General features: G+C 39.7%; 1 protein-coding gene across 2 annotated transcripts in view; it reads left to right on the top strand.

The window, feature by feature from the left end:
* The first annotated feature begins 7604 nt into the window (after positions 1-7604).
* The window catches only part of TMEM168 (transmembrane protein 168), a 56659-nt gene continuing 48970 nt past the window's right edge, over positions 7605-15293 (top strand). The window contains exon 1 of one of the 2 annotated variants that reach the window (XM_036760462.1): positions 7605-7817. The gene's annotated coding sequence lies outside the window, so the exon portion shown is untranslated. Of the gene's footprint in view, positions 7818-8038; positions 8325-15293 lie in introns of those variants that run through there. The other variant, XM_036760463.1, reaches the window with a different exon arrangement.

The following is a 15293-nucleotide window of genomic DNA, read 5'->3' on the forward strand; positions in this document are numbered from 1 at the left end:
CATGGTGGTGCATTTCTGAATTCAATAGCAGTGGGAAAGCTGAAGTTTAACACCACTATCCCAGAATTATTATCTTTTTCCATTCCATTCCATTCCACTTTTACATGTCCACTGTTTGCAAAGAGAAAATTTTATTGCAGATACTGCATGTTTTGCTTTTAATTTATGTTATTTCCCTCTTCTGACATCTCCGTTTTCCTTCATTTCTTGGTTTAGATTGTTTCAATCTGTTCCATTTTTAAGCAATATCTCTTAGCTTGCTTTTATTTTTAATGATAAATGTGGTTTCAACACGTTATGTTACTCCCAGTTGAATTCCAGACAACATACCTGAAAACATTAAGTAAATAAAGCAATATGGAAGAATGATTATGACCTGTAGTACATACAAACTTGTTCCTTAGGAGTTTTCTATTTTTTAAAAGACAGGTGTATGCTTTATATGTTAGTAACAAAGTTGCTCAATGATTTTGATATGGGTTTTGTTTCTGGTTAAAGTTATCTTCATTTACAAAGACGTAGCAATTATATTTTTTGTTGGGTTGTTTGTTTTCTTTTTCCCTTTGGTTCTGCTTTGTTCATTCTATATCACTTCATACAAGCCTCCTATTTCCTTGAAGTCATCATATTTCATTGTACCTTATAGTATAGTATTCTACTCACATACCATAATTTTTTAGTCTTTCCCCAATTGTGGGGAAACACTATTTGATTACATACAATGTTTTTGCTATTACAAATATTGATGATAATGAATATTTTTGTACAGGTAAGTCTTTTCTCATTCAATTCAACAAATATTTTAAGTATCTATTGTGGTAAAGCACTACGCTAGATGCTAGTGACATAGAGAACTCCTGCCCTCAAGGAGCTTATATTTTACTGGGAGAATACAACATGTACAGTAATCATCAACATAGACATAATCAAAACACATACAATCTAAAAAAAACTTTGAGTACAAGGCGGCACTTTTGCTGAGTTTTGAATAAAGCCTAGGGACTTTTCTACCAGGCAGAAATAAGGAAGGAGGAGGGGGGACCACCCATTCTAGGTGGTAGCCTGTGCAAAAGCAAAATTGTCTGGGTCAGATATCAGCTAGTGTAGCAGTTTGGCTAGAATATAGAGTCTGTGACTAGGACTTAATATGAAATGTCTGGAAACTTAGGATCCAGATTGTGAATAACTTTAAATGCTAGTATGAGGAGCTTAGATCTGATCCTAGAGGCAATAGAGACCCTTTAAAGATTTTTGAACAAGGGGATGCTGTGATGAGATTAACAATTTAGGAATATTCTTTTGACAACTATATACAGGATGAATTGGAGAGGGGAGAGATTTGGAAAAGGGAGACTGTATTGTTAATTTTTTTTTTTTTGCTTAAAGATTGTTCCCATCCATTAATAGGCCCATGTGACCTGCTTAAGTCACATGGAAGCCTAATTTACATGAAGCCTGTGGTAGGAGGAGCTTGCTGAATGGGTAGAACAGGAAGGATGGAGCAGAATGGAGGAAGTTGATCAGAGTAGTTAGAGTTGAGGGAGAGAGAGGAAGCAGCTAGCTGTGAGTTTTTGTTTGTGGGAAGGCCCGAGCAGGGGGAAGGCTTTGGAATGGTGGTGACCCCTGCATTATTATTGGGTAAGGATTTCTTTGTTGCTGTGATGGATTTGACTTTCTGGTGTTGGGATCTGGCTTTCTGGTGTTTGAATAAATGTTTTGGTTCTGTCTTCCATAGAGAGAGTCTGTTATATTTTGCAATTCAGAACTACACCAACATATTCATAGTTGCCCTCGTTACTGTGAATATTGTGTTGGTGATACAGAGACCTGTAAAGACCGGCTGCATAGTCAAAGGAAGAGGTAACATGGGCTTGAAGTAAACTAGTGGCTTGGTGAATATAAAGAAGAAAACAAATATTGACTAAAACCTTGGGATAGAAAAATAGTGGAATTCGATAATGAGGCTGGCTGAATTTGATTATTGCTAAGGTCTTTTCCAGTTCTAAATCTATGATCTGATGAAGTCAAGTGATACTTCAGTCTTGTATTAATATGTGCTTAGCTTGCTTTTAAGATAGAGAGGTTTGCCCACAAAAGGAGATGAACCAATCATGTTAGTAAGAGGAAAGGATAACTAATGAACAGTGTACTTTATTGGTTTCCACACAGTGTCAAAAGATCTAGATTATTTGGATGAAGGTCCCTAGCATGTTGAGTAAACCTCCTGTGGAGGATTTATGGGAGGCCATGGGCAAGAACTTCACAGGATGAAATGGCATCAAAGAGTTGTAACAGCAACATTGGAGAGAGTACCAACATTAAGATCACAGACTCATCAAAACATTAAAGTAGATTTTCACTTTGGTTCCCATATCCTACACACACACACACACAAATATATACAGACAGGCAACTCTAACATTTATGGGAGGTGAATTTTAGAGATCTTCTCAAATGTGAGAAAGTTATAAGATTGTCTCATCAAGAAATTTCCTCATAAAGTGTTTACAAGAGAGGTTAATTAATTGGGCAACAAAGCTTCAAGTTGGGGCAGTTTTTTGAAGGAAGCAATAAGCAGCAGTTAAAAACTCTCTTCTTGACACAGAAACATCGAAAAAAGAAATTGGCCTTACAACATTAACTCCATGGCCTGGTTCTCTATCCTGTAAACATTATTGACCAGTATTGAATTTCCTAGACTCACCCAGATATACCTACATATTCATATGCATTCCTACATTCCTCCATCCATTTCCACTAGATGAATATACTTTTTTTCTCTCTCCTCCTCTCTCCTTTTCTCTTTTCTCTCAATAAGCAATCATTTTCCCCCAACACTTAGGGATACATTCAGCTTAATTTCCATGTAATATTGGTCCTGCCAAGTTCATGTCCAGATGTGACTTGACTGCCAGATAAATCCCTGTCTTAGCTGCCTTAGCATGGGTGACAGAGGTCGTGCCTACAGGTCACTCCTTAGTGGGGCATTTTTGTTGGGCTGGATACAAAACCCAGTGTGACTCTCGGATCCTGTGGCCTATTCTCCTGACCTTTTGAAATTCACAAGATCAGAGGCTCCAATCTGTTCACCTAACAGAAAACAAACACACACATAGGCCAAGGGCTGAAGCCCTTTCATAGGACTATAAGACCTCAGAAGGGAGAAGACCCCAGGGCTGACATGATGAACAGAGGTCAATGAGATTCCCCAAATGTATAGCTGAAGGGATTGAAGCAAAGAGAACTCTAGGTATCCTCTTTACTTTGAGGTGAACAGCATGAGTGAAGAGGCAAAAAAACCTGTACCAGTCACCAGTAATGAGCTGTCAGGTTAAGAAGATCTGGTGAAATGAAAACTTCCAACTCCTTTCCTTCCCCCTTCATGACTCACTGACAAGGCAGTGGAATTGGGGGCAAAGACAACTGCCCTTTCTGTCCCTTTGTTGCTTTCCTGATTGGCCAAAAAAAAAATGCTGCCCCAGAAGTTCAGGAGAATTTCTACAGAAGTCTTGTTGAGCTGAATACTAAGAGTAAATAGCTGACTCTGAATGGATAGGAGGAACACAAGACTGGAAGAGAGAAAGAAGAGAATGGGTTCGTTTTTTTTTTTAAAGGTTCTTTGTTTTTCACATAAACTTCACCAGACTGCCAAAGAGTTCTGGTGACACATATAAAAAGCTTCAAAATCCCTGGATTAAAGGGCAAGTGAGAAAACAGGGAAAACAAAGATTCTTTAAAAAAAAATCATCCCCTTCTTTCTCTTTCTGGCTTATGTCACTCCTTACTGGAGAGATCTGTATCTATCCCTATAATAGAATTATCCTGATTTCACTTGCACTGATGCTTCAGAGTTTCTCTTGATTTTATTAGCGTGATTATACACTTTCAACAGGTGTTTCTGATCTGAAATATCTCCTGTGGGTGAAATAACCCTGTGTGGAGTTACTGCTTATGTCGAGTGTGCAGGTCTTGCCTGCATGGAAGCAGGTGGAAAAGAATGGATGTTCTGGTTATTATGATCATTATACTGTCATTAATAACCACAGGCTGAAATCTCCTGTCACTGCAATGGTCCCCCGGTGACTGTCCTATATCCAGCTGCTCAGGGAGACTTGCCAGATGTCAGGAGTTTGCCCTAACAGTTCTAATTTCAATAAAGGCAGCTTTAGGCAGAAGCCACATAGGCAGCTGCATGTAGACCTTCTGCCTGTGCATAAAGCAGGGAAGGGAACAAACATTTATTAAGCACCTACTATGTACCAGGCACTGTGCTAAGGTTTTGCTTTTTTTTTTTTAACAAATATTTCATTTGAATAAGCAAGAATTATTTTAGGATCCTTTTATTATTTCCCATTGTGACCCTAACTAGATCTGGTTGTGTCTTAGAACTTAGATTTGGTGTACACTTCAGTGGCATACCCAAGTGCTTTCTGAATGCCAGGCAGGATCAAACAGTGGGCTAGTGCTAGTAGAATTAAGAAGTTACAGATTAGTTGGTAGAGAGAAGCAGGGAAGTTTCATTTAACAGAGTGATGGAAGTCAGAAAATGTTGATGTACACATATATCCCCCACTCATACTCAGGAACAGTGAACTACTCAGATACACATGTGCCTTTATGTTGTTAATGTTGTCATCACTTTCTGCTTCATTTACCTCATGGAGTATGCCATGGAGTTTGGAGTTCTTCACCACATTTTCTGCACCCCCATTTCAGGGCTCATAGTATCATAGACCTAGAGATAGAAGCAACCTCAGAAGCACTCTAGTCTAGCTCCCTTAGATGAGGAAACTGAGGTCCAGAGAACTTAAATGACAGGTAGCAAGCAACAAATGGAAAATTTGAACCAGGTCCTCTGATTCCAGAGCCAATGCTCTTTTTGCTGTACTACAATGTTTCAGCCCTCTTGCTCCTGGAGATCTCGGAATTTCTGCTTGTACCTCAAAACATGAAACAAGAGCTAGCAAGGAAGCAGGAGTGGAAGGGGCCATGAAAGACCATGACCATAGCCTGGGGTTCAATTCCTCATGTGTAAAAGGAAAGGGTTAAATAGATGACCTCTAAGGTGCCCTCTAGGTCTAAATGTATGATCCTGTGAACTGATGTAGGGACCATGTCTGATAATGCTTGCAATTTCCTGCAGCTATAATCCCTCGCATTGTTTTGGTGAGGAAGAAGGTATATTTCATTATCTTTTCTTATATATTTCATTACTGGGAACAAGATTGATCATTACAGTTACTCAGAGTTTAGTTGCCATTCAGTATTTTTGTAATTTTCACTACTTTTAATCATGGTGATTCTTCTTACTTCCCTTTGTACAAATTAGCAATCTTCCCATATTTCTCTGAATTCCTCATATTCATTGAATTTCTTGCTGGACTATTTGGCTTTTGTCTTTGTATTCCTAGAAACCCATGTGGTTCCTTGCACATGGCTGGAGCTTAATAAATGTGTGCTGAATGAAGTAATTTAAATGAGATATTGTTCCTGCAATCTAGTATTAGCACTAGATTTATAAGTAGAAAAACCCAATATACCATATTTAATACTATACTCAAAATAATGCTGGACACATGAGACCATGGGTTAAGAGCTGGAAGGATCCTTAGAGATCATCTAGTATACACCCACTCCCATATTACAGATAAGTGAAAGCTACAGAGGTTATGAAACTTACTCAAGGTCATGTGGTAAGAGGATGAGCTTTATATCTTCTGTAGTTATTTTAAGTATTTTCTTTCTCTCTCTTCTTGCTGGGTTTTGTTTGTAATATACAGAAACTCTGATGATTTATGTAAGTTTATTTTATATCCTATGACTCTGCTGAAGTTAATGTTTCAGTTAATTTTTAGTTGACATTTGGAGACCATCATATAATCTGCAAAAGGTGATAGCTTTGTTTCTACTTTGCCTATACTTATTCCCTCAATTTTTCTTGTCTTATTGCTATAGCTAGAATTTCTAGCACTGTTTTAAATGACAGTGGTAATAGCAGACATTCTTGATTTAGCTGATCATACTGGAAATAACCTAGTATTTGTTTTATTTATCTCTCCTCAATAGAGAGAGGGAGAGAATTTGGAACTGAAAATAAAATAAAATTGAATTTAAAAAGTGACCCTAGCTTTTCATCATTATTTATAATGCTGGCTCATGGCTTTATATAGATGATTTTACCAAATTTAGGAAAGATCCATTTATTCCTATACTTCTTAATGTTGCTTTTGGGGGCATCTATTGATGTAACTGTATGCATTAAAAAATAATTTAAAATGAGCCCCACATTTCTGACACATATATCCTGGTCATAGTACATCATTTTAAGAAATACGGTGTTATAGACTCTTTGTTAATATTTTACTCAATATTTTTGAATCAATATTCATTTGGGAAAATTTAAGATAGTGTTTTCTGTTTTGTCTCTCACTGGTTTAGGTACCAAGACCATATATGTATTATTGAATGAGTTTGGCAGGATCCCTCCTTTTTCTATTCTTGCAAACAGTTGAGGCAATCTTGGAATGAATTGTTCTTTGAATGTTTGATCGATTTCTTTTTTAAATCCATCTGGTCCTGAGGGTTTTTTTGGGAGAGTTTTATATGCCTTATTCAATTTCTCTTCCTAATAATTGGGTTATTGAATCTCTTGTTCCCTTCATATAGGTATTTTAGATTTTTGTAAATAATTATCCATTTCTCTATATTATCAGTTTTGTTGGCATATAATTGAGCTTAAAGTTTCTGATAGCTTCCTTCATCACTTGTAAATTTGCCTTCATTTTGATAGCAACCATTAGGTTTTCCTTCCTCTTTTTATCAGGCTAGCTAAATGTTCATTTAATCAGTTTTTTTTTTTAAAGCAATTCCTCTTTTACTCATCAATTCAATGTGGGTTTGTTGTCATGTTTTGTTTTGTTTTGTTTTTTGCTTTCAATTTTGTTAATCTCTTACTTGATTTTCAGAATTTCTAATTTAGTGTTTAGTTGAGGGGTTTTGATTTGTTGCTTTTATTGTTTTTTTTTCAGCTGCATGCCCATTAACTGATCTGTTCTCTCTCCCTCGATGAAAGCATTTACAAATATTTATGTTCCCCTTATCTGCATCCAAAAACTTTTGGTATGTCAATCATTCAAACATTCATTAAGTGCCTACTATACACCAGGCGCTGTTGTCTCACTGCTGTAACTATAGCAGATGAAATTTTCTGTTTCTTTCTGTGATTTGCTCTTTGCCTCACCAAAACTATTATACAAAATGAATACAGGGCTATTTGAGGAGGGAAGGTAGGGGCATCAGGAAACGCCCCTCGTTGAAGGAAGGTGGCACTTGAACTGAGCCTTTTAAGGACACCAAGGGTCGTAAAAGGCAGGGATCGTCCGCGTCCCAGGCGCAAGGTGAAAACCATAAAGGAATTATTAGATTTAGATTGCAGGGATGTTAAAGAGGCTGCCCGGCCTGCTGGATAGACTTGGCCTCTGAATCAGGAAGCCCTGGGCTTTTAAGTCCCACCCCCGACGCCCACAGCTTGTTTACCGAAAATAAAACACTTAACGTCTCCCTGCCCCAGGAAACTAGGTAAATGAGCTAAATTGCGGAACCAAGGCTGCTATGCCTTGGCTCCCCCGGCCCACGAAATCCCGGCCTCTCGCGCTGGCCTTAAGGGTAAAAACAGGTCTCTTGGCTAGCCCTACGCTTTACGCTGGTGATTGGGGCTCTTCCGCCATAGGGTCATAGACTTAGACCTGGAATTCAGATCCTTTGTATTGCACAAGAAGAAACAGGGTAAAATGATTAAGCCCAAGGTCATACAGCTGGTAAGTAGTGAGTGGAGTTAGGCTTTGAACCCAGGTCAGGGCTTTTTCTAGCACAGTATCCTGATGGAGCTACTAATGAACGTGATTAGTTTGTCCCCCACTCGCCTGGCTCTAGGGAGCGAGGACGGCCGCCTCCGGCCTCGCCCGGGACCCTAGGGTGCGCGCTGGGCGGGACGCGGGGGAGCAGCTCGCGGGCAGCGATCCCGGGCCGGGCCTGAGGCGGCTCGCTGAGTCGAGCTCGAAGGAGGCGCCGCGCGGTTTGACCCTGTCCGCGCTCCGTACCGCCCGCTGAGCCGGCGGCGGGAACATGGCCGCCGCCACTGCGACCCCACTAGTAACGGAGAAAGTTTTCCAACAATCCGGCCTGTGTTAGTTCCTCGCCCGCTCCGGGCCCAGCCCCCGCCCTCTGCGGCGCAGGCCCCACTGGGGGCCCTCCTCCTTACGTCCCCCGAACGCCGAGACGTCCAGGCCCCGGTGAGAGGAGGAGACCGGCGCAGGCAGAGCCAGGTAGGAAGAGGCGGCTGCGGCGGCGAGGTGGGGTCCCGGGCGGCCCCGGCTCCTCCGCGGAACGCGCCTCAGGTGGTGGCGGCGGCGGCGGCGGCGGCTTCCTCAGGCCTGCCCCAGAAGCCCGCCGCCCGCGTCCGACGCATCCCGACCCCCCACCCCTTCACCCCCTAGGCGGCGGCCCACAGTACCGGCCCCCGACATGCCGAGGCCTCGAGGCGTGGGGGGAAGAGCCGGAGCTGGTCTCGGTCCTGGAGACGCTGTCACTTAGCCTCAGTTTCTGCGTCCGGGAAATGGAGTTAATGCTGGTACCACTTGCTGAGGAAAGTGTTGTTGCACAGGATTGACAGAACTATGCAAGTGTGAAATGGGGGACCCGGTGACCCCCGAGAAGGGAGAGAACTTCTCGGGTTTTTCCCTTGTCTCTGCAGCCTCTCATTTCGTCTGAGAGGGTGGCCGTTCCCCTCCCCCCAGGAAAGAACAAGGGACAAAAAGCTGGTATTCCCTCATGTTGGTGTCACTACACAAACTGTGCCACGTTTTGTTTCACTTCTCTGTGCTTTGTCCTAAAAGCTTTTATAGCGGGAAAGTGCCCTAGGACTCTGGAAGACCTTGTACACAACGATGAGGAAGATGCTGGGGTTTTCTGGATGGGGATCTTTTACTAAAGAGAATTGCTGTAGGTTTGGGGGTAAATTGAAACACCTCCCAGCTACAGAGAAAGTTTCCCCACCTCTAAATAGGGATAAATACTGACTTTCTCTTCTTTATCTCGCATTGAACCCTGTCTTGTATACTACTTATCTCTGTGCATGAGTGTGTGTTTATATGTGTGTGTGTGTGTGTGTATATATATATATATATATATATATATATATACACACACACACATATCTCTTAGGGCAGAAGTTCTCAAACTTTTTAGTCTCAGGACCCACTGTTAAAAGTTATTGAGGAACCCAAAGAGCTTTTGTTTAATTAGATTATGTCTGTATCTACTATATTAGAAACTAAAACCGACAAATTTTTAAAAATACCTATTTGTTAAAACATTTTTAAAATAACCATAACAGACCCTTTATATGTTAATACAAATAGCCTATTTTTATGAAAAATAACTGTTTTACAAAACCAAAAAAAATTAAGAAGAGTGGCATTATTTACTTATTTTTAGAAGTTTCTTGAATGTCTGGCTTACTAGAAGATAGCTGGATTCTCATAGCTGCTGCTTCCTTTAGTCTGTGGAAATATGTTGTTTTGGTTGAAGTACATGGAAAAAAATCCAGTCTCACACAGTTATGTAGTTGGAAAAGGGAAAAAAGAGTACAGACAAATTAGATCTTAATGTTAATAGGACAGTAATTTTGACCTTTGGGACCCCTGGAAGGTTCTCATGAGCATAACTGCACTTTGAGAACCAGTGTCTTAGGGCAGTGACTTTTTTTTTGTCTTTGTAGCTCAGGGCATCTAGGTTTTAGGGACATCCAGGTGATGGATGATATGGTTGGGCGTCATTTGTTGCTGGTAGCTGAAACTGGAGGTCATGAGGGAAAAGATTTTGGCCCCTTGTCCCTCTAAAACTATGCTTTTGGTGGGACGGTCCCTCAGGGCCTTTCTTTCATCCTTAGCTCCCAGTGAAGGCCCAGGACATTCTGTCCGGAGGTTGTTTCTTTTCTTCCTTTCCTTTTCCCATCCTCTCCCAGCTCCCTATCCTCAAATGAATTTATCCCAGGAACTGAGATTTCTAGTTAGAGCTCTGGCACCTAGCCCACCATACCACACAAAATCACAGAATTTGAGAGTTATAAATGACCTTAGTAGTCCTGTGGCTCAACATATAAACAGAAGCAGTCTCCACTATAACATGCCTACCCAAGTGGTGGCATGGCCTCTGCAGTCCATTCTACTTTTGGGTAGCTCTAATTGTTAGGAATTTCTGGCACAAGCCTAGATTTGTCTCTGCAATTTCTTTTCTTTCCTTTATTTTCTCTTCTCTTTCTTTCAAGCAGAGGTTATATTTTGCAATCAGAATGACTGGACATTCACCACTACAGACTTATAAAGAAAGATATGAAATTTACTACCTCCTAGTAATGTAAAAAAAAGTCAGAACTGATAAACAATGTGCAACATTCATCATGGCCATTTAATTATATTTATAATAGCTTCCCCGCATCCTCTACCTCTTTCTTTCATGCTCTGACTACTTAAGCCCTAGGAAACTTGGCTTCCTCCTGGAGACACTGTATCCATGGCCACCATTCTTTTTTTTTTTGAGGGGGGAAGGCAGGGCAATTGGAGTTAAGTGACTTGCCCAAGGTCACACAGCTAGTAAGTGTGTCAAGTGTCTGAGGCCAAATTTGAACTCAGGTCCTCCTGACTCCAGGGCAGGTGCTCTACTCACTGTACCACCTAGCTGCCCCAGAAAGGAAATCATCTTTTTTTTAATTTTAATTTTTAATTTTTGGAGGGGGGGGCACCATTTCTAAGTACTGGCAGCTCCATCCTTTGTGACCCCTGAAAACTTAGACCCATAGGAGGAAGGAGTAGGCACACTCTTTGCTCCTTACTCACACTTCTATCCTGTCTCTTTGCAACCATCATTCAGCAACCTTTCCTCTTTTGAGCATCATATCACCTATTTATATAACCTAGTTGGGATCTTTACCTATCCACAGGTTTCTAGGTTTCTTCCTCCCTCCCAATGGAGTTCAGTATATTATTTACCATTTTCCTTTTTAATCTTTTATTTTACTTTACTTTTTTTCAATTAATATGCACTTAGTTTCTTCCTCCCACATGACCTCCAACAAAAACAAAGGAAGAAATACAGATAGCAAAGCAAAACAAATTCCCACATTTGCCCATATCCAAAAACATGTATTTCATTCTGTATCTTAAATCTGTCACCCCTCTCTCTCTCAGTTGGCAGACCTCTTAGGAGAGAAGTAGGTTGCATGTTTCATCTCTCTTTGCAGTTTCCACCAGTATTCCTTGTCCTATCCTCTGGGGCCAAACAGAACAAATCTAATCCCTTCTCTGTACAACAGCCTTTCAGGTACCTGAAGACAACTGTCATGTATCCCCTGAAGCTTCTTTTTTACGGGCTAAACATGCCCAGTTCCTCAAACAGTGTCATATGACACAGTCTCAAGGCCCTTAACCATGCTGTTTGCCCTCTTCTGGGCACTTCCCACCTTATTATTGTCTTTCTTAAACTGTGGTGCTCGGACCTGAACGCAAGACTGAAGATGAAGTTTGGCAAGGGCAGAAGTACTTTGGAAATTTCCCCTCCCACTTTCCAGAAGTCACTCTTAGACTCTTAATGCAGCCCAAGACTACATTCGCTTTTTTGGGTGTTCTATCACAGTGCTGATTCATTGAACTTTCAGTTCACTAAAACCCCAAGATCTTTTTCAGAATGGTTTTCTAACTATTTTGACTTCGTCTTATATTTGCGTAGTTGAACTTTTTACCCAAGTGCAAGACTTTACATTGTTCCCCCTTATTATTGTCTTAATAGATTCCTCCTGTGCTTTAACCTCTCCAGCTTTCTGGATCCTCTCTTCCAGTATGTTAGCTGTCCCTCCCAGCTTACTGTCATCTGCAGATTTGATGAGCATACCATCTACGCTTTTATCCAAGTCATTGACAAAAATGTTGAATGGCAAGTGTTTATATGAATGAATGAGTAAAATAGATGGATTTTTTTCTTTGTTTAGTAGCTCTGTCATGACTTCAAGGTGGGTATTCTCTTAATGTACAACATTAATGTGACCCATAAATCACTTTCTAATTCTGTGTTCTTGTCCATATCTTCCCATTAAAATTTTCCATCAGTGTGAGGGGTTGGAATCTACCTGACATTCAGGGGACTTCTCTTCATGTCTTATATTATTAAGTGGGTACCCGTACAGCATACAAGTTGTCTTATCTATTATTTATTATAGATTCATTTCACAAACATTTATGAAACATCTACCATGTTCCAGGCACTATAGTAGGCACTAGGAATATAAAGACAAAAGCTAAAGAGTCTCTGTTGTTAAGGGACTTCTTTTGGAAGGAGAAAAAAACAAAACAAAACTCAGATAGGTATGCCAAAAAGTAACTACATAGTAAGATAAACAGCAAAAAAAAAAAACAAAAAAAAAAACCAGAAGTTGGGGTAGGGGGAGATGGAAGGGAGAGAACACTCACAACTGGAGAAATGAAGATAGCCCTTGGAAGGTGGCACTTGAGCTAAGACTTGAAGAAAGTTGGGAATGCTGTGAGGCAGTGCTGAGGAGGGAGTCCATTCTAGGTGTGGTGGAATTAATAAACAGGTGGAATACTTTTATGGAGAACAACAAGTGGGCTGTTTTGTCTAGGATATAGGGTATGTGAAAGATGGTACCATGTAGTAAGTTTGGAAAGATAGACCAGAACCAGATTGTAAAAGCCTTTAAAGCAGGAAAGTTTGTATTTTATTCCAGAGGCAATTGGGCACCAGTGGAGATTCTTGGGGAAAGAGAGTGACATAGTGAGACCTATGCTTTAGGAATATCTGTTTGGCAGCTTTATGGATGGATTACAGAAGGGGAGCATCTGGAGGTAGGGACACCAGTTAGGAAGCTCTTACAGTAATCTGGCTAAAAGATGATGAGGGCCTGACTTACAGGATTTGTAGCTATGTAAAAACTGTATAGAAAAGAGCTGTGTAGTACAGTTCCTTCATTTTCAGATAAAGAAACTGGGATACAGTCAGTGATTTGCCCAAGTGGCTGAGTCAGGATCTGAACTCAAAACCTCTGATTCTAAACCCATTGTTCTTTCCAATACACTATATTTTGGGCAAAGGGGCATTGATGATATATTGTAGTCTAAACTTAATATAAATTTCTCCATTGCCCTTTGGTTAGCCTGCAATTTTGATTCTTTGGAGGTTATGGTATTCTGTGATTTCAAGCTGCATAGTATCATTGGAAGAATATTGCTGTCAAAAGATGAATTTTGTTTCAGGGGAAGCCTGGAGTCACTGAAGGTGCTATACAGTTTCCCAAATTGCATTCAGTCCATTGTCAACCTATTCTATATCAAGTTCAATTCACTGTCCATCTGCAGTATCTGTGTAAGACATACGTACTGATGGACCAGCTAAGTTCATCCAACTGTGTATAATAGGTACTCCTCTACTTATTTTTTCCTTCTTGGATTATTAGACTAAACTTTTAAGTGGTGGCGAATGTCATGTTGGGGACCTTGTAATATTCTAGGGCTTTATATAAATCAGCACAATACCATCTTTAAAACAAGAGTTTCTGGAGAACTTCACCATATATATGCACATGTAATGTGTGTATATTTGTGCATTTTTGGTCTGGACCTGTGATTTTGTGGATATAGGGAACTTCTAGAGAAGAAACCCTCTACCAATGAAAACTGAAACCAGCTCTACAACATACAGTCTTAGTGACTTGACTGGGTCCACTCAATGTTGAGTGATTTGCACAGGGTCACACAGCCAGATATAATTGCCACATCTGAATATGAGTGTTACTGACACCAAGGACAGCTCTGCCCACCGTACCATACTACCTCTCATATTTGATACTATACATCAAAGAAAAATAAAAATATTTCATTATGTTTTCATTTCTTATCTGTCAAGAAAAAAGACTAAAACATTCATATATAATTAGGGGATTATTTGAAGTAGTGTGGTTAGAAAACTAAAAGAGCTCAACTCGTTTTGAACTGAAACAAATAAAATGGCAACTTTTAGACAAATATTTAGCCTCTTAAATTCTTAATTGAACATACAAAAGCAAAGTAACTAAAGAATGATTATCTGAGAGACATCTGCAATTCCTTCTTGGACAAATTTGTCATTTCCATGAATGTTTTATAGCTGGCATCCAAAGATGACAGATGAGACCAATCCAGTCTTAACAGATTATGTCACATGGTGGGCACATTTCTCTTAGCCAAATGGCTAACTCTGGGTTGCTAATTACATGGTGACCTGCTGTTTCTTTTTTTTTGTGTCTGTCTTATTAGGGAATTTCAGATATGTTGATCATAAACTGGGTTCTTGGAGGATTTCCTCCCTTAAACTTTTAACTGATGGGGGTCTCTGTAGGTTTATTGTCACCACAAGCCAAAGAAAACTATCCTATTTATCATCAGTCTGTTCCTGTGAAACAATCTTATAGTTTTTTTAATTGCTAACAGATGTTTAAATTAGTTTTCAATCACCCATCCTAAGTTCACAGCCATCCAATTTGAATTATAGCTTATAAGGCATTTCAGGTTATAATACTTAATTTTGTATTTAAAAAATTAATAATGATGCTGCTGAAAATTCTTGTTATTGGAAATAGAATTTAAACGCTTTTGTAACAGAAATATTTGACTTAGACAGCTTGGAGACATTGCAACAGAGTTGTTCATTTAAAATTGGAAATTGTTTTAGTGATTGAGGGAGATTGTTGTGGTAAAGTCAGAATTGTAAAGATAATTATGGAACAAATTTATGGAATGAGTAGGTTTAATATATTAAAACTTTTTGTATTTTTGTTGATATAAATTTCATTTTAAGGGTCTACAATTATACAGAATTTGAGAGGTCTAATGAAAGCAATGTAGGGTCATTTTAAGTAAGAAGAGCTGCTATTAATCTAAAATGTTTTAATTCAAAAAAACATTCAGTTATTTGTGAAATTAGAAGTATTATTGATGTCAGTCTTTCCTTATAAACTTTGTTCTGTTTCATAGCCATGAATGGTACCCTAACCTGGGGAAACTGACTTGCAGGTATATACTCTTGGTTCTGGGGAGTACCAGGTATTAGAACTATGAGTGGATGAATGAGGGCAGTTCATTACCAAGTAGAAAAATTCACAGCTTATGCCCTGCTAATGGTAAGTGTCAGTCATATAATAATCTACATACAGGCAGAACTTTTTATTTAAATAAAATTGGCAAAAGTGG

Source organism: Trichosurus vulpecula, chromosome 5 (assembly GCF_011100635.1).
Source record: "Trichosurus vulpecula isolate mTriVul1 chromosome 5, mTriVul1.pri, whole genome shotgun sequence".
In the NCBI taxonomy this organism is placed as follows: domain Eukaryota; kingdom Metazoa; phylum Chordata; class Mammalia; order Diprotodontia; family Phalangeridae; genus Trichosurus; species Trichosurus vulpecula.